Source organism: Erpetoichthys calabaricus, chromosome 18, assembly GCF_900747795.2.
Source record: "Erpetoichthys calabaricus chromosome 18, fErpCal1.3, whole genome shotgun sequence".
In the NCBI taxonomy this organism is placed as follows: Eukaryota; Metazoa; Chordata; class Cladistia; order Polypteriformes; family Polypteridae; genus Erpetoichthys; species Erpetoichthys calabaricus.
This window is the reverse complement of record NC_041411.2, coordinates 76,051,357-76,076,366: the sequence shown is the minus strand read 5'-3', so window position 1 is coordinate 76,076,366 and position 25,010 is coordinate 76,051,357. Positions and strand designations below refer to the sequence as shown.

The following is a 25,010-nucleotide window of genomic DNA, read 5'->3' as shown; positions in this document are numbered from 1 at the left end:
TCAATTTGACTGCATTTAGCTGGATTTGAGCAGACAGTATGTCTCTGAACACCTCAGAATTCATTCGGCTGCTTCTGTCCTGTGTCACATCATCAATAAACACTAGTGTCCCAGTGCCACTGGCAGTCATGCACACCCAAGCCATCACACTGCCTCCCTCCACCGTGTTTTACAGATGATGTGCTATGCTTTGGATAATGAGCTGTTCCACGCCTTCTCCATACTTTTTTCTTGCCATCATTCTGGTAGAGGTTGATCTTGGTTTCATCTGTCCAAAGAATGTTTTTCCAGAACTGTGCTGGCTTTTTTAGATGTTCTTTAGCAAAGTCCAATCTAGCCTTTCTATTCTTGAGGCTTATGAGTGGCTTGCACCTTGTAGTACACTCTCTGTATTTACTTTCATGCAGTCTTCTCTTTATGGTAGACTTGGATATCGATATACCTACCCGCTGGAGAGTGTTGTTCATTTGGTTGGTTGTTGTGAAGGGGTTTCTCTTCACCATGGAAATGATTCTGTGATCATCCACCACTGTTGTCTTCCGTGGACGTCCAGGTCTTTTTGCGTTGCTGAGTTCACCAGTGCTTGCTTTCTTTCTCAGGATGTACCAAACTGTAGATTTTGCCACTCGTAATATTGTAGAAATTTCTCAGATGGGTTTTTTCTGTTTTCGCAGCTTAAGGATGGCTTCTTTCATCTGCATGGAGAGCTCCTTTGACCCGCATGTTGTCTGTTCACAGCAAAATCTTCCACATGCAAGCACCACACCTCAAATCAACTCCAGGCCTTTTATCTGCTTAATTGATAATGACATAACGACGGACTTGCCCACATCTGCCCATGAAATAGCCTTTGAGTCAATTGTCCAATTACTTTTGAGCCCCTGAAATGAAGGGATTGTGTTCAAAAAATGCTTTAGTTGCCTCACATTTTTATGCAATCATTTTGTTCACCCCACTGAATTAAAGCTGAAAGTCTGCACTTCAACTGCATCTGAGTTGTTTCATTTAAAATTCATTGTGGTGATGTACAGAACCAAAATGAGAAAAAAGTTGTCTCTGTCCAAATATTTATGGACCTAACTGTATGCATACAAAACCACCATCTGTAATGGTTAATTGTAATAATAGTATCTATCTATCTATTATATAGTGCCTTTCTTATCTATCTATCTATCTATCTATCTATCTATCTATCTATCTATCTATCTATCTATCTATCTATCTATCTATCTTCAGAACAAATCACAGTACAGAAACTTCACTCGTTAAAGTAGTCAATGACTTGCTGGTAAATGCAGACAGAGGCCATTTATCTGTTCTCATCCTCTTAGATCTGAGTGCCGCATTTGATACCATTGATCACAACATTCTTAGAAATCACCTTAGTCAGTGGGTGGGCCTCTCTGGCAGGGTCTTAAATTGGTTTCAATCCTACCTGGCAGGTAGAAAATTCTTTGTTAGTTGTGGTAATTATACTTCTATGACACATGATATTCTATATGGTGTTCCACAAGGCTCTATCCTGGGTCCGCTGCTCTTTTCGATTTACATGCTTCCATTAGGTCAGATTATTTTGGGGCCTAATGTGAGCTACCACAGCTATGCTGATGACACACAACTGTATTTATCAATAGCACCTGATGACCCCGACTCTGTTGATTCATTGACACAATGTCTTACTTGTGTTTCTGAGTGGATGAGTAGTAATTTTCTCAAACTAAATAAAGAGAAAGCTGACATTTTAGTGATTGGCAATAATGGATATAATGAGGTTATTAGAAACAAACATGATGCATTAGGATTAAAAGTCGAGAAGGAGGTAAAGAATTTAGGGGTAACTGTTGACTGTGACCTGAATTTTAAATCTCATATTAATCAGATCACTAGGACAGCATTTTTTACTTAAGAAATATAGCAAAAGTTAGACCTCTTATATCATTGAAAGATGCTGAGAAATTAGTTCACGATTTTGTTTTCAGTTGACTAGATTACTGTAACGCTCTCCTCTCAGGACCACCCAAAACAGACATCAATCGATTGCAACTAGTGCAGAATGGAGCTGCTAGAATCTTAACTAGGAAAAGAAAATCTGAGCACATAACCCCAGTTTTGACGTCACTACCCTGGTTACCTGTGTCATTCAGGATTGACTTTAAAATACTGCTTATGATTTATAAAGCCTTAAATAATCTGCTCCATCTTATATTTCGGAATGTCTGACACCTTACACTCCAAGTTGTAACCTTAGATCTTCAAATGAGTGTCTGCTTATAATTCCGAGAGCTAAACTTACAAGAAATGGTGAGGCAGCCTTCTGCTGTTATGCACCTCAAATCTGGAATAGCTGACCGATAGAAATTTGCCAGGCTAATATAGTGGAGCACTTTAGAACACTGCTGAAAACACATTACTTTAACATGGCTTTCTCAGAGCTTCATTTTAGTTTAATCCTGATGCTCACTATATTCAATTAATTATCTTTATTATTCCTGGTGGCTCCAAAATCCGTACTAACCCCTACTTTCTCTTCTGTTCTTTTTCCGGTTTTCTGTGGTGGTGACCTGCACCACCACCACCTAATCAAAGCACCATGATGTCCCTACATTGATGGATTGAAGACTAGAAGTCCACATGACTGTCATCATCAAGTCCTTCCACGAGAACCCTAAATACAATGAGAACTGATTGATGTCATTTATGTTAGGTAGAACGCCTAGAAGGGGCTGGTCTGGTGGTCTCGTGGCCTCGGAACCACTGCAGATTTTATTTTTTCTCCAGCTGTCCGGAGTTTTTTTGTTTTTTCTGTCCTCCCTGGCCCTCGGACCTTATTTTCATTCTATGTTATTTAGTGTTCTCTTATGTTAATTCTTATTTTGTCTTTTTTTCCTCTTTCTTCATCATGTAAATCACTTTGAGCTACATTATTTGTATGAAAATGTGCTATAGAAATAAATGTTGTTATCTATCTATCTATCTATCTATCTATCTATCTATCTATCTATCTATCTATCTATCTAATCCTGCCTACTATACTACACATTATCTATCTATCTATCTATCTATCTATCTATCTATCTATCTATCTATCTATCTATCTATCTATCTATCTATCCATCTATCTATCTATCTATCTTTTGTAATTGCCATAATGGATGGACTGGGATTGAGGTAGGTCATTTACCTGGCTGGGAAGACACTGCAGATGTAGGTGTATCTCAACCAGAATGGGTCTGATTACCTTTTCCAGTCAGGGAGAAAGAATAACTGACAAACTGGGGGAAGCCTCCAGGCAGAAATATTTTTCCCCCATTATGATAGGTTGCAGTCATTGTGTGGTCTGGCTCCAGTTTGAACACCTGCAGGGCTTCATAGGAATTGTAGTTCAGGAAGACAACCCTGTTGATTTCCTCAGGGGCTGCCAGGGGGCACTGCCAGCAGGAGACTCTCATATTGTATGGCGGTTCCACCTGACTCCGAATGGTTTCCTGGGTGCACTGTTCTAGCACTGGAAGTACTTCTGGGCCCAACATAAAGGAAGTCGCCCGCTTCCCTTGGAGGACTTGGAGTCAAGAGGAGGCGGACAACACTTGCTGGAGACAACTGGAAGAAGAAAAGAAGAATAAGAATTGTGATTGTGACTCTGTTATGGAAAAAGAGAAGGGCAAAGTTTATTTTGTAAAATAAAAAATATTTTTTGCACACAGGACTGTTGCCTGCATGGTTATGTCTGAGCTTTAAAGGTTGAGATGCCTCCTAGTGATCACAATATACAGTGGATTCAGAAAGTATTCAGACTCCTTCACTTTCTGCACAGTTTACTTTTCATTTTAAGCGGATACACATGCAATTTTTACCCTTCAATCTATACTCAATAACTCATGATACAGTGAAAACACATTCTCAGAAAGGTTTGCAAATTTATTAAAAATCAAAAACTGAAATCTCTCATTCACATAAGTATTCAGACCCTTTGTTGTGGCACTCCAATTAGAGCAAGACTAGAGTTTGCCATTGAACATCTAGACAAAGACCAGGCCTTCTGGAACAATGAGCCAATTCAAATCAAAGATAGAGTTGTTTGGCCACAGTAACAGTAGACATGCTTGACACAAACCGAAGACAGTATTTGAAGCATGATGGTGGAAATGAGCAGCCTGAAGACATCGAGTGAATTCTGCATCATATCAAAGTGAGCTTCAGGAGAATGTGAAGCCATCTGTCTGAAAGTTAAAGTTGAACTGAAAATGGGACATGGGCATTGTTTGCTGGAAGAACTAATGACTGCCTGTTCAAATACGTTGAAAAATGTAACAGTTTCCATGGAGTGTACTTACTTTTTCACTCAGTTCTATCTATCTATCTATCTATCTATCTCTCTATCTATCTATCTATCTATCTATCTATCTATCTATCTATCTATCTATCTATCTATCTATCTATCATATAGTGCCTTTCACATCTATCTATTTATCTATCTAATCCTACCTACTATACTACAAATTATCTATCGATCTATCTATCTATCTAATCCTACCTACTATACTACAAATTATCTATCGATCTATCTATCTATCTAATCCTACCTACTATACTACAAATTATCTATCGATCTATCTATCTATCTGCTACTGTATATAGTTTCTTTCATATCAATACAGGGAGGTCATTCTTAAATTTTCATTGTAGGAATTCAGCACAAAACAGGATCCGCACTTGTGCAGCTCTCTGCGGAACACTCACGCATACACCCAACTAAGGCGGGATTAAGACCCCCACAGGCCCCTGAGTGACTTAGCTCCTTAACAGACAGTTGATGTAATTTCAGTGTGCGGATGCTGGGTTGTTAAATGCAGCATGGTATTTCTCACTTTTCACATGATCTAGCGATTAGTGGGAGGGTGAAGGGAATTGGATTGGCACGGCCACCCGTTGGTCATTTCAACTCGTAGATTCCCAATCATTTCATTTGGCCCCTCCATGATCATTATCAAATGGAATGGGATGTGGATTGGTGTTTTGGGGGAATTGGTGAAAAGGCCCCCTTGCCGTACATGGGCCCCGTGATGGCAGATCCGTCCTTGCCCCTTGCATATACCCACATTCTCTCACACCCAAGCCACTCCAAATTCAGATTTAATTAATTAAATTAACATTCATGTTTCTGAATTGTCAGAAGAAAGTGATGAAAACTCTTGCGGGCACGTTCATAAAAAGATAAGCCCCAAAGTTCAGGTACTGGCTCTGATGTCACCACCGTGTCATTCTCCTGTATTTTTGATAGATAGATAGATAGATAGATAGATAGATAGATAGATAGATAGATAGATAGATAGATAGATAGATAGATAGATAGATAGATAGATAGATAGATAGATAGATAGATACTTTATTAATCCCAAGGGGAAATTCACATACTCCAGCAGCAGCATACTGATAAAAAACAACATTAAATTAAAGAGTGATAAAAATGCAGGTAAAAATATTTTAGTATTTAATAAAGAGATATATACTAAATATGTTTAGATTGCCTTTGTTTTAACAGAAGTCTATATTTACCCATTCACTTGAATACATTCTGCATTTTCCCTTCCAAAAAAAAGTTTTATCCCGCCCACTTATAACAAACTGATGTCAAATAACAGATAGTTCTTTCCGGCTATAGAGTCTTCTTTTTTCAGCTGCTCCCATTAGGGGTTGCCACAGCAGATCATCTTCTTCCATATCTTTCTGTCCTCGTCATCTTGCTCTGTCACACTCATCACCTGCATGTCCTCTCTCACCACATCTATAAACCTTCTCTTAGGCCTTCCTCTTTTCCTTTTCCCTGGCAGCTCTATCCTTAGCACCCTTCTCTCAGTATACCCAGCATCTCTCCTCTGCACATGTCCAAACCAATGCAATCTCGCCTCTCTGACTTTGTCTCCCACTTGAGCTGACCCTCTAATGTCCTCATTTCTAATCCTGTCCATCCTCGTCACACCCAGAGCAAATCTTAGCATCTTTAACTCCTTTCCGGCTATAGAGTACGTTCATTTATCTGTAATACCCAGTAGAGGGCGCCATATCAGCAGTTTTAATCAAGTTCCCAGTAGCGCTTTTGTCACATTGCCAATGAAGTACAAACATTCTTAGTGTCGATGCCCAAGATTGAATTAAACGGTACGAGTAGATCGACATTTTTCTGGCAAATTCTTAATGGTCTCGTGATGAGCTATGTTCACAATGAAATTTCACTCCAACCGCCCTGCTGCCAGAAAACTCAGGACAGAACAAAACCAGTGGCGGTACCCACCGCTGTACCTGCCAGCTTCCGGTATCCATGGAAACCACCTCACTCACCTCAAACACACTCCCATCCTCCATTTATTTTTATTTAGGCCTATGTATTTTTTAAGTTTGTCTATCTCATACTCCAGCGGTTCTCAAACTGTGGGGCGCCCCCCCCCCCCCCCCCCCCCCCCGTAACAAAAAAGGGGGCGCGAATGTTACCATATGTGGCGTAATTTCGCTATTCATAGGAAAATTTCAAACTTGTAGCGGTGTATCGGCAGCAAAAAATATAGGAATAAATTTTACTAGGGTTTCAAAAAAACGTTAGTTGGGGCGCGATTAAAACTGTTATGAAAACTCGGATCGCAAATACTTAAAGGTTGAGAAACGCTGTTATACTCAATGTCGCTTCATTCTACTTTGCTTCAGGGCAGCCTAATCAAGATGAAGGGTCTCACCAAACAGTCTGCTTACCTGTTAGCTTTGGAACTCTGCAGAGTGAGCTCCTTGATATACCATCCCGGGTCAGACGGGGATTCACTGGGACTGCAGTGTGATTTAGTAACTGGCCATCAGCTCCTCTGCAGTCCTAACAATTTTATTTTATTGTCCGTCCGGTACACTTTTTAAACATTACCTCATTATTAAATTAAAATTCCTTAAATGTCCACAAGGTGGCAGACAAGCAACACACTACTGTTAAGAGGAAATGCAACAAGTTATGTGGGATGTCCGCATATTCGTGAATGTAGGTGTGGTGCGGGACAACTAAAATTCCAGTCCGTCAGGCTTAAAATATACCTGGAAAGGTGAAGTAAGTGACTGAATTTCTAAAAGAAACACAGTCTTGACGTTTTTAGTGGAGGGATACTAGAAAAGCAACCACTGCATCTGCTACAAAATACAAAAGTATTTCAGCATCATAAGAACAGAACAACATAAGAAATTTGGCAAACAAGAGGAGAGCGTTCAGTCCACCAAACTCATTTGTTTGGTGATAGTTAAGCCGTTCCGGTATTTCATTCAGGTACTTCTTAAAGTGGGTCCTCCCTGCGTGGAGTTTGCATGCTCCCCCCTTGTCTGCATGGGTTTCCTCCCACAGTCCAAAGGCATGCAGGTTAGGTGGATTGGCGATTCTAAATTGTCCCTAGTGTGTGCTTGGTGTGTGGGTGTGTGTGTGTGTGTGTGTCCTGCGGTGGGCAGGCGCCCTGTGCTAGCTGGGATTGGCTCCAGCAGACCCCTGTGACCCTGTGTTAGGATATAGCAGGTTGGATAATGACTGGGGCGGCACGGTGGCACAGTGGGTAGCGCTGCTGCCTCGCAGTTGGGAGACCTGGGGACCTGGGTTCGGTTCCCGGGTCCTCCCTGCGTGGAGTTTGCATATTCTCCCCGGTTTCCTCCCACAGTCCAAAGACATGCTGGTTAGGTGGATTGGCGATTCTACATTGGCCCTAGTGTGTGCTTGGTGTGTGGGTGTGTTTGTGTGTGTCCTGCGGTGGGTTGGCACCCTGCCCGGGATTGTTTCCTGCCTTGTGCCCTGTGTTGGCTGGGATTGGCTCCAGCAGATCCCCGTGACCCTGTGTTCGGATTCAGCGGGTTGGAAAATGGATGGATGGATGGATGGATTTTGGAGCTTTAAACTGAGCAGGACTTCACCAGTCAAAAGCTAAAAACCAAAACGTTTCCTTTTCATAAGTGTAGAGGGGCTTTAGGATGGATTTCACATCAGTTGGCGAACTGGTGAATATATTAATATACCAAGAGGGACAATAGTCTGGACTTTTCTTTTCTTTCTTTAGCCCTTTTTTGTTCTTGCATCTGTCTAGCTAGCCAACCAGCATGGGCAGCGGCTGTCATGTTTCAGCCTTGGTGGCCAACTAGCACCATTGGAGGATGTTCTATTTCTGTCCTGACAGCTGACCAGAAGAGGCAGCAGCTGTCTCACTTCTGTCTAGCAGACCAACCTATGAAAGACAGTGGACGTCTTGTCTGTTCAGCAACCCACAGAGTCTACTATGTAGCCTGGCACTGATGCTCACACTCACCCCTCAAACTGGTGTGAGCTTCAGCCCTTTTGGTTTTAAGTTCTGTATCCTCCCAGATAAGTCATTTCTTCTTATTAAACTGACTTTCTGGTATTGACACCATTTAGAGTTTTGATCAGAATTAAATCTCTCATAAATAATATAAATGATTTAGTGGGCAAAATTCTAAATTATTTTTATTTACCTGTTCAGATGGATTGCAAAGAAACCCACTACAGCTAAGGCAACATACAGGTCTTTTCGTTTGTGGATCTGAGCACTTTTACTGTGCAATGAATCTCTGTATTGACCCTCTAGAGCAGGGGTGCCCAATACGTCGATCACGATCGACCGGTAGATCAGAAAGATAGTGCGGGTAGATAGCGTTGCATTCAAAAAAAATTTTTTTAAATGTTAGTCTATCATATATCCTCCCTATGGCATTTTCCACTTGATTGACATACAGGGCGGCCAGTCTGAGATCTCTTTTCTTCTAACACACTGGTCATCCCGCACGCATGATCAAACGAACGAGCTACTGCAAAACTCCAGCTATCTAAGTGATCTAGTTAGCCTTCCAATTTATATCGACTATAGAAAGGATTTTTAAAAAAATCTGCTCGTGGGAGGATATGGGCTGGATGTGGAACAGGAAGAGGATTTTTTTTCTCACAATGTCACAATCGAAGTGCGTTTGTCTGATCTGTCAATCTATCATTGCTATTCCAAAGAAGGAAAATGTGGAAAGGCACTTTCGAACTGTTCATAAAAACTGTGAAACTGACTTCCTTCCGAAAAGCGATCTGAGAAAGAGAAAGGAGAGAGAACTAAAATCGCAGTTAAATCGGACAGCCGTCATTTTTCACTCGGCTGAATTCAAAAGCAAAGGCAGACACACCGTAGCATCGTTCAGGGTGAGTCACTCGATCATTAAGCGTAAAAAGTCCTTCCAAGATGGACAGATGATAAAAGAGGCCTTCATTGAGGCAGATGACTAGGGAGAAATTCCTGCTGAGATTTCGAGACCCCTGGCCGGAGAAAAAGGAGTTTCTCTTTGTCATTAAACATGCAGAATACAAGCAACTTAATAACGTTCAATGGCCGCTAGACTTGGCATTTTTTTTCCGATCTGACCGACATGTTGAATGAGCTTAATTTACAGCTGCATGGAAAAGAGAACTGCATGGTCAATATGATTAGCTCAGTTAATGCTTCCAAACGAAAAATGCAACATCTGTCCTCAAAGCTGCAGCGCCTTGATTTGGAGAACATCCAAAACCTCGCGTCAGAGCAGGAGACACAATGGAAGGCGTGTGCGCAACTTGACAGCATACGCGACACAGAGCAGATTGAAAACTGTAAGTCAGACTTTGACAGACGGTTTCAAGACTCAGCTTTACTTGAGCCAATCGCTACATTTAAGTGCTATCCATTTAGGGAAGATGTTGAGGGGGATTCACCCGCATCAAAAATTGCAGCACTGTTTCACCTAAAACTCCTCTACACTGGAGGATTAAATTTTGAGACTACAGGATGACATTCAGCTGAAGTCTGGGCTCTTGGACAGTTTTGGAACTTACAGAGGAAAAGTACCCAAATGTGAGGAAATGTGCTGCCTCCTTGACTGCATTATTCGGCTCTACTTACACGAGTCAGCCTTTTCCCACATGAAGATTATTAAATCCAAATACTGTACTGACCATAAATGTATTGAAGTGTTATTGTGCCGTAAGGTTTATTCAGTTATGCAAAGTACGACAACATATATTTTAAGTATAAAGTATACTCAGTATATATAATATCTATTTGCAGTTAGAGACCCACAAAGGGAGAAAAATGAATCATGTATCATAAAGTAGTTTTATTCCTGAGCTTTCAGCTCCTGCCAGGGGTCTTCATCAGAGGATAATGCTTAGACTTACAAAAATCAAAGGCAATATATTACCGGGGGGGGGGGTATGGGGAGGGGGGAGGTGGCTAAGTCAGTGTGATCAGGAGGGGGGAGGTATTGGGTGTACAGTTTATTTATTATGAACATGTTCTTCTTAAGTTTTAATATGCTGGATTTATGTCCAAATGTCTGTTGATGGCGTTCTCATTTGATAGCCAAGATTTATGATACATGATTCATTTTTCTCCATTTGTGGATCTCCAGCTGTAAATATGCAAACCGTATCACAGACCTTCTCTTCCATATATATATATATATATATATATATATATATATATATATATATATATATATATATATATATACTAGTCATTTAGCCCGTTACAATAACGGGCGCTAGAACAGTAGTGCATAAACATTAGTAGGAACAGTCTATATTAAATGGCAAGGGACTTTGACCTCATTCTTTTTGTTGGTCGTATTTTTCTTTCTTTCAGCCTTTCTTTTGTTGATGTTTACTTGCTGAGCTGACTGTTCTTCGTGGGCTGTCGCCGTGTATTGTGTGTCTAATTTTCTGTGACAGTAATACTGTCTTGTACGGCTCTATTCGATAAGGGCGCGCACAAAAAGGCGAGCTTCAAAAGGGCAACCTCAATTGAGCGCGGCGAATAAAGGCGTTCGTAGATAATTTAGTTCAAATGGCTCTGGAATATGTGAAGAGCAACAAAGGTGCAGATCTTTATTTACGCGCGCCTTTATTCGCTGCGCCCAATTGAGGTCGCCCTTTTGAGGCTTGCCTTTTTGTGCGCGCCCTTATTGAAGGATACTGTCTTGTACGTCCGCTGGCTTGTACGTCCATAATATACCTTTAATTTTCTCTGGCGGTAATACAGGCGTGCGCGTCGGTAATATGCCTTTAATCTCCTCTGACAGTAATAGTGGCTTGTATGTGGCTGTAATATACATCACTGTATTGTGTACCTTTAATTTCCTCTCGCAGTAATACTGGTTTGTATTTCAGTAAAACGCCTCTAACTTTCTCTAACAGTAATATCGCGCATCGCACCGTGCCCCGCGCATGCACACTTCATCAGAAGACACCCACACACGGACACCTGGACGCACATAGGGATTTTATATATATATATATATATATATATATATATATATATATATATATATATATATATATATATATATATATATATATATATATATATATATACACAGGGTGGTCCAGATCTAAATATGCAACTTTTAATGCAATGCAATGCAATAATTGCATAGTTAGATCTGGACCACCGTATATATATATATATATATATATATATATATATATATATATATATATATATATATATATATATTTTTTTTTTTTTTTTTTTTTTTTTTTTTACTGTAGGTAGATCATTTCAACCTGGTCATTTTAAAAGTAGCTCACAAAACAAAAAAGTGTCTCCAACATGTTGCTCGACAGCTACCATTAGTTCACAACCTCTTTCCAAGTGGCGCGCCAAAGGTTTAATAAATCCTACATAATATCTGAAAACTTGATTAGTCAAATTAGGGGTGGGTGATCGTTCCAAAAAATCATATCACAATCCTTTTAACACAAAATCACGATCCACAATCTAAATTGCAATCTATCTTTTCAATGTGGCATACACGTAAGAGAATATCTGGACTCAGACTCATTAAGACCTAAGTAACACTTTATTTTAAATATCAAACAAAGTTGAATTCAATTGTTCTCTCATTCGCTAGCTAAGCGGAGTTAAGGGACATGCGCCGAAGCTGGCGAGTGAGTGAGGAGAGCCACCCACTCTCAGCCCACTGCGTGTTTCTTAGATTCGTGCAAATAAATCGTTACCACAACCGAACTATGATACATAGCGAAATGAGAGAAGTCACAAAATCAACCGGAACGTTCAAGCAAATTATAGAAAAAAACCCAATCTAAATCCATTAAGTAGTTCTCTCGTGAAAAGCGGACAGACATACTGACAGAGAGACATTGGATTTTATATATTATATATTAGTAAACATTCAAAATAATGTGCAGTTAAAGTCTCAGCTATTCTGGAGCTTAGTTGAGCCAGATAACTATAAGAATCAACACCAGGCCGCTCTGAAAATGTCTGCTTTGTTTAGGTCTCCATACCTCTGTGTGTCTGACATGAATGTCATGAAATCAAAGTTCAGAACAAGACTGACAGATGAACATTTAAATGACTCCATAGGAGTGAACCGAAGTGGCTCCACTCCACCATACACCTGCCTCTCTTGTTGACTCCATGCAGTGCCAGTCATCTCACTAACTAAAAAACACATCACACATGCAACTGGACATGTGAATAAAGTGACACAGTGACATGGAACAAAATGACAAGGACTAAGTCATATCTGTGGATTTGGAATTGTATTGTTTTATGTTGACAGCATTCATGTTTTAATTTAATAGTGTGAGATATGCTAGAAAATGCATACAGACATACAAAATGCACTTGCAGGTGAACTCAATATTTTTTTTGTGCTGTTTTAATGCAAAATGTGATTTGTGGACACCAACATTTTGTAAATGTTCAGGCAAAACACACTTATTCAGTTTGTTTGGGTCGAAATAAGCTATGAGAATAAACATTAGAAAACATGAGGAGCTCTCGGCTATTTTCATTTTGTAAAAGTAGCTCTCGGGGGGAAAAAAGGTTGGAGACCCCTGAACTAGAGGGAAAGTAATGTTGGTATTGAGAAGAAAATTAGAACATTAGAAAAACGTTTGACAAGAACAAGCCATTCAGCCTAACAGTGATCACAAATCCTACCCACTGCAAAAGATAACAAAAAACACACATAAGGATTTGGGGCACTTGCCGATGACCCCGGTATAATTTGCCCAAAGAAGAAAAAACTTACAGCAAATGAGAAAAGCTGAGACGTCTCTCCAGATGCTAGTCCATCAACAAGACTCAAGCTTTGTGGTAGTCGGGACCTTTAAATGGTTTTTCACACCAGGAGAGGCAGCAGGGCTACTTGCAGAAGCAGAAATGACTTCATGGGTCTTCAAATTTCGGAAAAACCTCTGGTCTGCAGATGAAAGAGGAGAAGATATGAATGACAGCGCCCCCTCTTAACTCGGGGTGGAATTACAATTGGAACACCACCCCTCAGAATGCCCCCTACTTATGTGTGTGACACCACCTAATTTCTCCAAAATAACATCAAGTCGAGTTTTGAATGCCCCTAGAATCTTACTGTCCACCACACTACTTGGTCACTTACTCCATGTGTCTATAGTTCTTTGTGAAGAAAAACGCCTTAACATTTGTGTGAAATTGAACCTTAACAAGTTTCCCCATGTTCTTTTTTATTATCTTGTTTGTCATTTAAAGTAATAGCCTCGATCCACTGTACTAATTCCCTCCATTATTCTAAACACTTCAATCATGTCACCTCTTCATCTCTGTTTCCTAAAGTCCTTCAGTCTTTCCTCAAAAGTCATACCTTCCAGTCCTGGAATTAGCCAAGCCCCTCTTCTCTGGTCTTTCTCTTGCTTTGCTTTGTCATTCTTGGATTCCAGAGACCAAAACTGCACATGGTACTTCAGGTGAAGCTTAAGTAATTTCCTTTGGAATTAATAAAGTATTCTGTTTCTGATTACTAGTGTGTCAGTCAGTCATTCTCCAACCCGCTATATTCTAACACAGGGTCACGGGGGTCTGCTGGAGCCAATCCCAGCCAACACAGGGCACAAGGCAGGAACAAATCCTGGGCAGGGCGCCAGCCCACCGCAGATTATTAGTGTGTTTTAAAGGTTATTGCTAATCTATTTTAACTTGTATTCTACACATCATTCTATAAAACCTAATACAAAAAGAGAGTGCAGGCAGGGTGGAATGGGTGGAGAAGAGTGTCAGGAGTGATTTGTGACAGACGGGTATCAGCAAGAGTGAAAGGGAAGGTCTACATGATGTTTAATGAGACCAGCTATGTTATATGGGTTGGAGACGGTGGCACTGACCAGAAAGCAGGAGACAGAGCTGGAGGTGTCAGAGTTAAAGATGCTAAGATTTGTATTGGGCGTGACGAGGATGGACAGGATTAGAAATGAGGACATTAGAGGATCAGCTCAGGTTGGACGGTTGGGAGACAAAGTCAGAGAGGCGAGATTGCATTGTTTGGATGTGTGCAGAGGAGAGATGCTGGGTATATTGGGAGTAGGATGCTAAGGATAGAGCTGCCAGGCAAGAGGAGAAGAGGAAGGCCTAAGAGAAGGTTTATGGATGTGGTGAGGGAGGACATGCAGGTGATGGGTGTGACAGAGCAAGATGCAGAGGACAGAAAGATATGGAAGCAGATGATCCGCTGTGGCAATCCCTAACGGGAGCACCCGAAAGAAGAAGAAGAAGAAGATTTGCCTTCTTAATGGCTTCTGAGCGCTTCCTGTAGGTTGAGAAAGACGAGTCCATTTTGACTCTTAGGTCTTTCTCATAAGGGGTACTTTCAAGTTTCAAGTTTCAAGTCTCCGATTGCATATTCAAATCTAACATTTTTACTTCCTTCATGTAATACTTTACATTTTCTTACATTACATTTCATCTGCCACAAGTCTACCCAGGTCATGTTGTCCAGGTCCCCCTGTAATCATCCTGTTGATTCTACATTATCTGCCAATTCTCTTATCTTAGCTTAATCTGCAGACTTAACCAGCATGTTGTTTATATTCCTATCCAGATCATGCATATACAGTATATTACAAATAGTAGCAGCCCTAGAGTGACAGCACTCTTTAACATCACCCAATTCTGATAAGGTTCTTCATACCAACACCCTCTACTTCCTGTGTTTTAGCCAATTCTGCACCACTACTCCCAGTTATTTTAGTCTGATGCCCAAGCTCTCATATGGGACCTTATCAAGTGTTTTCTTGAATATCAAGGTACATAATATCATATATACCTCTCTTACTCTATCCTTTTGTTGTTTCCTCATAGAATTCCAGCATACTGTATTAGTAAAACGCAACTGACAGAACCCATGCTGACTTATTATTCCAATAATTTACAAGTGGCATATATATATATATATAGTTACTTGGATCTGCCCGATTACCCTTTTTATATAATATGATAACACCTTTTATTTTCCAGTCCTTAGGAATCTCCCCAGTTTGCTGTGAGTTTCTAAAAATATGCATCAAGGGTTTGCATATGCAGTCACTAACCTCCTTAAGCCCTCTGGGATAAATGTTTTCTGGTTCTGGTGATTTGTTAGGTTTCAGCCTATTTAATCTGAACAGCACTTCTCCCTCTACAATTTCCAAATCGCTCATTACCTCTTTAGTAAGCTCTGTTACTGTGGGGAGGTTATCCACTTCCTCACATGTGAAAATTTCTGAAAAATGCAAGTTTATAGCATTGGCTATTACACTGTCTGTATATTCCATCTTACCTTTCTCTTCTTATTACTCTTCATCCCCTCAACTATTCTTTTACTACAGAGTAGGTCAGATTGGGGAGCATGCACTGATACAGTGTGTTGCTGCACCCTCCACACAACGAAACAGCTCGGGGTCCTGGTTAGTGACCCCCCCAAGCAGACGCATGGTCCAGTCCCACCCCAGGAAATGACCATCTATGTGCCACAGCTAGGTGTTACGTGGGTGTCCCCTTGGCCTGGTCCAGCCACTCAAGTCTTCAATAGTAAGGATCCTGTGAGCCAGATCAACCTCAGGGAATCGCATCACATGGCCGCTGTGTCATACTTAACGTTCCCTCACAATACAGGTAATGTGCCTCATTTGGGACTCCATAAGTAACTGCTCATTCAACCCAAAGTCAAACCAGCAGTACCCAAAGATTCTCTGAAGAGACACAGTACCGAAGGAGTCCAGTCTTCATCTCAGGTCACTGCATAGCATCCATGAATTGCAGCCATATAGCAAAACAGGAAGCTCCATGGCTCTAAAGATTTGGACCTTCATCTTCTTGCACAGATATTGGGAGAGCCACACACCCCTTTCCAGCGACTTCCTGACCCCCATGCTCTCCCAATCCATCTAATGACTTCATAGGATGAGTCACCAGAGACATGAATGTTGCTGCTGAGTTAAGTAAACCTCTCGATGAGGTCGACACTCTTTCCACAGACAGACATAATGCTGGTGACTGTGCCCAAGAGGCCTGAATCTTGGTTTTTATCAGGACACTTGCAAGCCCAAACACTCAGACTCCTCGCTCAGTCTCACGAGAGCCCCGATCAGAGCCTCCAATGACTCTCGAAAGACCATAACATCATCGGCAAAGTCAAGATCAGTGAACTTTCTTCATCAACAGATGCCCCACAGCTACTGGACCCCATGACCCTGCCTAACACCCAGTCCATGCAAGCACTGAAGAGAGTAGGAGTAAGAACACACCCCTGACAGAGGTTCTCCTTCCATTCTGCACATCATTCATAGTACTGGTGTAATGATCGGCAATGATATCCAGCAACTTTGGAGGGATTCCACAAAGTCTCAGGATGTCCCAGTGGTCAGCTCAATCAACTGAGTTGAACGCTTTACAAAAATCGACAAAGCCTGCAAAGAAACTCTGCCGATATTCGTGTTTGCGCTCAATGAGAAGCTTTAGTGCTAGGATACAGTTGATAGTAGACTTCTTAGGTGTAAAACCAGACTGCTGGTAGGTGAGCAAGTGATTACAGATCCTATTGAGGAGGACCCTAGCGAGGACCTTTCCTGACAATGAGATTTCTATTATCCCTCTGTAGTTTCCACAATCCAGGGGATCACCCTTCCCTTACCAGATAGGGACGACAAGTCCCGTTTTCTAGTCAGTCGGGATGATGCCTAAATGGAAGCAAAGATTGATTGCAGTGCCAGGAGGGCAGCCTTACCATCAACCTAGAGAAGTTCACCCTGGATACCACAGATCCCTGCGGCCATCCCTACCCTCAGCTGGTTCATCACCTGTGCACTCTCAGTGAGATTGGGTGGTTCACAGCTAATTGGAGCATCGGCCTCAAGAACCATGAACCCAGAGATGTCCAACATACTAGCTGGAGGATCAGCTTTAAACAGCAGCTCAAAGTGGCCAGCCCAGCAGGTCACAACTGCAGCATCATCCCTAAGTACTGTTCCATCACCTTCCCTGACAGCAATTCTACAAGAATCAGATTCGGATGTGTGTAATGCTTTGATTCCTCTGTAAGCAGGATGTGGGTCATAGATGGTGTGTCACTTGCTCACAGATTCCTCTAATAAACACCTCCTTATCTGCCCTCAGAGCCCTTGCAGCCATACTTCTCAGTTCCCGGTAAGACCAGAGTTGCCATCAAGCCATGCACAGTGACTCCTCTCGATGATATCCAGGGTGCCCTGCGAGATGAAACACCTCCATTTGGGAACTCCAGTAACACCAACACAACCCTCAGCAGCCTTCAGGGTCTTGTCACGGAAGGTCTCCCACATCACATTGGGATCATCAGTCACACCCAAGCATGCAAGTTCCTCACACAAACTGCATTCAAACTAATTAAAACAGCCTGATCTTGGAGGCTGGCTAGGTACAGCCTCATTCACTTAGTAGATGGAAGCCTGCTGGACCTAAGCAGAATCTTCAGAGTAGCAACAACAAGCCTGTGGTCAGAATTCACAAACTGGGCACTTCTGTAGACCCTGCAGTTCTGTAGAAGCCTCCAGCATTTGCCCACAAGGATGTGATCAATGTTCTTCACCGCACCGCTAATATTGGAGTACCAAGTCCAATGATGCACCTCAGGGCGTTGGAACCAGGATCCAGTGATCCACAGCCCCTGACCTTTTGCAAAGTTAAGGAACATGGAGCCACTTTCACCACGGTCGCCAGATCCATGGGGTCTGACACAATCCTCAAATGCAGCCCTGTCAGTATCAGTGATCACATTTCACATTGAAGTCACCCATGACCAGAGGAGTGCCACCTCACTGGCACCCATCAACCATAGAGTGAAGTTGCAAATAGAATGTCTCCCTAACCAAGACATCACTCATTGTGGTCAGAGCATACATTGAGACAACAGACAAGACACCCAGAGAATGCCTTAGTCAGTGTCTCATAATGCACTCGTTGAAAGGAGTGACAATGGACACCATTGAAAGGAGCCGATCCACCACAGCAATCGCTACTCCCTGAGTATGACAGCCATTAGAGCAACCAGACAGATAAAAGGAGTACCCATCTACAGAGATCTGGCCAGTGCCAGGTCTGCACACCTCAGAGAGTGCCACCACTGAAATGCAGAGTTTGTGAAGCTCCTCTGACAGCAGAGGAAGATGATCATCATGCCGGAGAGACAAGACATTCCATGTGCCTACCTGGATGGGCCACCTCAACTCAACGAGCCTTGGGACTCGAGTGCTGCCATGCAGCAGGTGATTCCTCAACACTACACCAGTTCCGATCCCCAACAACCGTGACCTCATTGGCTCTCCAGCGGTTTCGACTCTTCCGGGGATGAGGCTCCCGAGGACTTTCCCCCATCCCCTTCATAATATGAGCAGCCTTCCTTAGGGCATCTGCAGCAGAGCTACTTCTGCGGCGAGGAACAAGAAAGTCCTGTCTGCTGTTTCAGAGCTGTGAGAAGTTTTTACAATGGCTGGAGTACCAATCCTGCCACCAACCCCCAAGTTTTCCCTGCAGGTTGGAGGACCACTTGCAGATTCAGTTTTGGGTTATTTTTCACCTTACCTGTAGTGTGTGGTTTTTCCCTGAGATTGTGCTGCTGAGCTCAGCACTATATTATCAACATAAACTTAGTGATTTCTGAAATTTTGAAACAGATTACTTCATCCATGAGAAGGAATAACATGATCACTTGAGCATTTTCTTGAGGAAATTTTTCTTTGTGGACACCAACGACATTTGCAAACCATGTTTGCTGGATACGTGCAAAACAGCGACATGCACAGGAATGCAAAGCACAGACTAAGAAATCCTTAACTGCAACCAAGTTACAGGTTTATATGGCCACATAACCAGAGGTGGGTAGTAACGAGTTACATTTACTCCGTTACATTTACTTGAGTAACTTTTTAAAAAAATTGTACTTCCAAGAGTAGTTTTACTGCACCATACTTTTTACTTTTACTTGAGTACATTTGTGAAGAAGAAACGCTACTCTTACTCTGCTTCATTGGGCAACACTTGACTCGTTACTTTTTTCCAATTACACATTAGATACACTATATTTTTGCCAGAGAGAAGTCACCAGTGGATCTATTGCAAGACTGTTTCACCAATCAGATGTAGCAACAACAATCACATGACTGCATTTCACCAATCAGACATTGCAGCAATAATCACATGACTCCGTTTCACCAATCAGACATAGCCATGCAGTCACATGACCACACACAAACTTCCTGCATCTGCAGCCTGTGAGACTTTTTTAGTCATGTGGGGCTCCTGTTCACTGCTAAACAGTCACAGTTTCACTGCAAGAACCTTGAGAGCCAACTCCTGCTGAAGCTTAACCATCACTTCACTGAGTGAAGAACAAGCAGGTTTTAACCAAACATGCACAGACACAGACAGTCATGGCAAAGTGAGACTTCTTGTACGTGCAAAAGCTGCCTTTTTCTAATATTATTTTCTATCAGCTGTGCTATTTGGAGGGCAAGTGAATATGCAGTATTATACTGTCAGTGTACAGTCAGGTTATCTTGTCACTGTAAGTAGTTTGCACTGTTCAAACATACATGTTACCTACTGTAGGTATTGGCTTCAAAAGCTTTGTTGTGAAAAACTGAGATTTGGAACGTTGTGTTATTTGTGCATCTTTTTTATTTGAATCCCAGAAAGAAGCGCACAGGAAATATCCGCACAGAAAAAAGCGCGCAGTCATATAAGCACACGGGAAATAACTGCACATGGGAAAAAAAAACACACACGGGAAAAACCACACATGGAAGAATACGCATACGTAAAGTGCGCACGCGGAAAAAAGCACACGGCGGCGACATATAACTATTACAAATATAAAATATCCTCCACCTATACTGCTAGACATTTTTTATTATAATAAAACAATGACTGGTTTGCTCTTGTACAATGTCTCTGTTCTTCATTTTCATTAAGGAATGGCACTTTGTTGATCGATTCTCACCGCACCTCCAAGTATCTATTCCATTTGTTGTGTGAAAACGCAGATATTCAAATCCCTTGTAACTGAGAATTTGCTTGCCTTTCTGACTGGTCGAAAACTCCATCTCGCTTATTCAAAAAAAAAAAATGTCGACTTTCCCTGCTCGAAAGTTAGGGAAGATTAAAAAAAACTCTAACTGTGTGGCCTATTTATAGGATGACCTTTACTTACTTGCCGTAATCAAAACTATAAAACCCTAATTTACCTACCTGTAGAATAAGAAGGTATAATATAAATTCTGAAAACTATTGTAAAGAATAATTTCCTAGAAATGGTCATTTAGGCACAACAATGACAGTAATAAAAGGATTAATGACTATTTTATTTTATGGACCATCCAACAGTTCACTACCCCAATTAGCACAAATTAAAACATACAAGCTTATAAATACGTTTAGTGAACAATTATACAGTTTTGTTTATTGCGATGTATAATATAAATTTTTTTTCTTCTTTGCATATACACCTTTTTACTTCTACTTGAGTAATATTATTTTGAAGTAACGCTACTCTTACTTGAGTACAATTTTTGACTACTCTACCCACCTCTGCACATAACTGAGTTACCAGCGGAGAAATCTATGTGAGTTAACCTGGTTTCTCAGAGAACAATATCATAGTTTCTCTAACTGGGAAAAGGATATACCTGACATTTTTGAAACCAGGTTTCTGGGAATAACCAGGTCATTAAAGCACATGTAAACAGGCACAATGACAAGAGTTGGAATGGGATGGCCAAAGAAACTAGACTAAATGTACTAACACATGTAGAGTGTCTGAGAGACAGGAAGACCCACTTGTCAGGGTTTTGGTTGATTATGCACTAGAGTTATTTATATCTGTTCTGTGTGTGTGAATAAACCCCTCATCTCATCTATAAATAAAGGAGAAAAAGCACATGGTTTGGCCTACTTTTATGTAGAGTTCTGAGTCATTTACCAAGTACCATTTGACATGTACAATTTGTACAAACAAATATCTCTCAAATAAATCAAATGAATGTTAATTTTAATCACTGCTCTAATTACTAAGATAATTGCATGTTTTAGCTACGTGGTTTAAGTATGTTTCTGACCATAACTCCACACTTGGTGAACAAAGAATATTTAGGTCGTCTGCTGCAAAAAGCAAAGGGTCTTTTTAACTTTTGTTTGCCTTTTGCTCACTTCTCCAGGTTTTATCAAGAAATTAGTTACCTGTTTTTTCCAGGCTTTATGAATTCTACTTAATTTTAACCTCAAACTACTTTAATTACAAAATGGCTAAATTAGAAATGCATTTGTTCAGAACTATTTTTTAGTTCTTTATTTGAACAATAAAGTTTTACATACAATATTATACAAAATATTTAAAATGTATATAACAATACAATTAATATTCAAATGTTACAATAGAATAAAGAAAACAAACAAGCAATAAAGACATCAACAATAATATTCTCATAAGAGTAGAAATCAACACAGATTGGAAGACGTCTTTGCTTTGTGGCTCTTAATTAACTCAGAAGAGTCTTTACGTATACCAAATATTAAGTATAGAATTTATTTATATTTGAATTTGAATAGTACTTGAACAAAATGCCAGTTACTAGGTTTTTCCATTGCACATGAGATGTGCTTAGGGGGAAAAAGGTAAGGGTGGGGGGCACCACAGAAATGTTTAATTGCCGGATTTACCATGGACCATATGGTGCAAAACTGGAAAGGGTGCAGTTTAACCAAGTTCCACAAAAACACAATAAATTAATAAATATATATACAGTATTATATACAGTATTATAAATATATATATTGTGAACATTCCAGCCCTGTCAGGTCATGCTTATATCAATAGATTTTTTTTCTTTCAAAGAATATTGCCCAAATGATTTGAAGCCAGATGAGTAATTCTTAGTCCTTTACTTTTTAACTCTTCAATTAATGACTTAATTAATTAATGAATTAATTAATGACTGGACTGCCAATACTGATGCTCTGTGTAAGAAAGGACAGAGCCAGTTATACTTCCTTAGAAGACTGGCATCCTTCAACATCTGCAATAAGATGCTGCAGATGTTCTATCAGACGGTTGTGGCGAACGCCCTCTTCTACGCGGTGGTGTGCTGGGGAGGCAGCATTAAGAAGAGGGACGCCTCACGCCTGGACAAACTGGTGACATTATACAAAGTTATTGTCTGTTTTTACCTGCATTGTTATCAATCTTTAATTTAATATTGTTTTTTGTATCAGTATGCTGCTGCTGGAGTATGTGAATTTCCCCTTGGGATTAATAAAGTATCTATCTATGTATCATTCTATCTATCTATCTATCTATCTATCTATCTATCTATCAATCTAATTTCCTTCCAGACACTTGATCAAACCTGATAGTTCACGATGAATACACACAGGTGTAAATGGATATGAGTTACAAGGAGGCCTGCTGTTTCCTTTGTTATTTGCATCTTATCTTTATATACAACTAGCTAAACTACCAGGGGTTGCCTGGTAGGAAAATAAAGTGTTTTTTTTAATTGTTTGAGAAAAAATATAATTAAAAAAAAAACACAACTTTAAAAAAATAATAAATTAACAAACAATGAAGACTCACTAATGTGCGTGTCTTGCGGTCTTGTATGTATGTTATCATCCAGTTGACAGTCGGAAACAGCCAACTCGATTTAATTTCAAAAGCAACAAGGGTGTGGTGGAGCTCAAACATAAAGAATTCTGGCAGTTACCTCCAGTTTGCCCCCTGGTGGTCGAGTGTCAACTGGATGATAACATGCATACAAGACTGCAAGATCACCGCCACAACCGAAGGTTGATTTCACTCTACACTACAGTATTTTTAGTCAGTGTACCAAGTTTCATGAAAATTGCTCCAGCCGTTTGGAAGTGATGCTGGAACATACAAACATACATCCATTATCCAACCCACAATATCCTAACTACAGGGTCACGGGGGTCTGCTGGAGCCAACACAGGGCAGGAAGCAAACCCTGGGCAGGGCGCACACACACACACACCAAGCACACACTAGGGACAATTTAGGATCGCCAATGCACCTAACCTGCATGTCTTTGGACTGTGGGTGGAAACCCATGCAGACACAGGGAGAACATGCAAACTCCACGCAGGGAGGACCTGGGAAGTGAACCCGGGTCTCCTAACTGCGAGGCAGCAGCGCTACCCACTGCGCCACCGTGCCAAACATACATTGACATATTTTATGTATATATATATATATATATATATATATATATATATATATATATATATATATATATATATATATATATATATATATATATAGAAGACGCTATGCCAGGGGTAGGCAACGTCGGTCCTGGAGTGCCACAGTATGTGCAGGTTTTTGTTCCAACCCAGTTCCTTAACGAGAACTCAATTATTGCTGATGAAGCACATATTGCTTAAGTGACATTTTAATGCTTCATTTTAGTGGTCTCGCATGTTAAGGTTCTCCAACCTTAATCGCTTATTTCAATCTTAAACTGCTGCATTCAGTGTTCTAATTGCTCCTTATTAGCAATAAGATGTAAAACAGGGGTAGGCAATGTCGGTCCTGGTGAGCCGCAGTGGCTACAGGTTTTCATTCCAAACCAATTGCTTAATTAGAAACCAATCATTGCCAATCTCAGACCTTATTTAATTTTATGGCTTGTTAGTCTGTGCAATATAAGGCTTTTATATCGTAGATTTTTTTCCTTTCCAAGGATATCATCCAAATGATTTGAAGCCTAAAACAGATCATTTTCAGTCTGTCACATTTTTCTATTAAGTGTTTTATTAAATCAAACCGTGCATGATGAACACACACAGATGTAATTGGAAAAAAGCTAGCTGGAGAACTGCTGGCTGCTTTGTCTTTTACATCTTATTGCTAATAAGGAGCAATTAAAACACTGAATGCAGCAGTTTAAGATTGAAATAAGCAATTAAGGTTGGAGAACCTTAACAAGCGAGACCACTAAAATGAAGCATCAAAATGTCACTTAAGCAATATGTGCTTCATCAGCAATAATTGAGTTCTCGTTAAGGAACTGGGTTGGAACAAAAACCTGCACATACTGTGGCACTCCAGGACCGACGTTGCCTACCCCTGCGCTATGCTACCATGGCTGTCCGTTTGTCTGTCCAGGATTTTAAATCACCTGTAGCGGGCAAACCGTTTGACCTACTGACCAGACATTTGGTACACATATACTACCTGACGTCTACTATCTGCATTCTGGGTGATGATTGAACTCCAAGGTTATTCCTCTTTTTATTTTATTGTGGAAGCAACTCTCAGCAGAGGCCAGCAGGTCGACCGTGCGGCGCATGCGTACTGGCGCCGTTCTCCCCCCGCCCCCTTCGCCGTCACTTCCCCTACCTCTTCATATCTTAAATCATTCTTGAGGCAGATTGAAGACTTAAGTGCCAGCTTAAGTGAAAAATTAAGAAAAACATACTAAGTAATTGCAAAACAAACACTGACTTAATCAGTTTTAACGCAAAAAGATGCCGGCGAAAGAAGAAAAGAAGCTATAAGCTAGGGTGCAGAAAAGAAGAGCTGCTCAGGAAACAGCAAGCGCATCAACCTCTGAGCAAACGAATGATAAACGTACAGAGAAAGAGCATGAAAACTAGGAATGCTCAAGT

The 25,010-nt window shown here is 40.8% G+C and overlaps 1 long non-coding RNA gene across 1 annotated transcript in view; it reads left to right on the top strand.

The window, feature by feature from the left end:
• Positions 1–14,173: 14,173 nt before the first annotated feature.
• The window catches only part of LOC127526220 (uncharacterized), a 388,781-nt gene continuing 377,944 nt past the window's right edge, over positions 14,174–25,010 (top strand). Inside the window, exon 1 of the long non-coding RNA XR_007933859.1 lies at positions 14,174–14,228. This is a non-coding gene — a long non-coding RNA (uncharacterized LOC127526220). The remainder of the gene's footprint in view (positions 14,229–25,010) is intronic.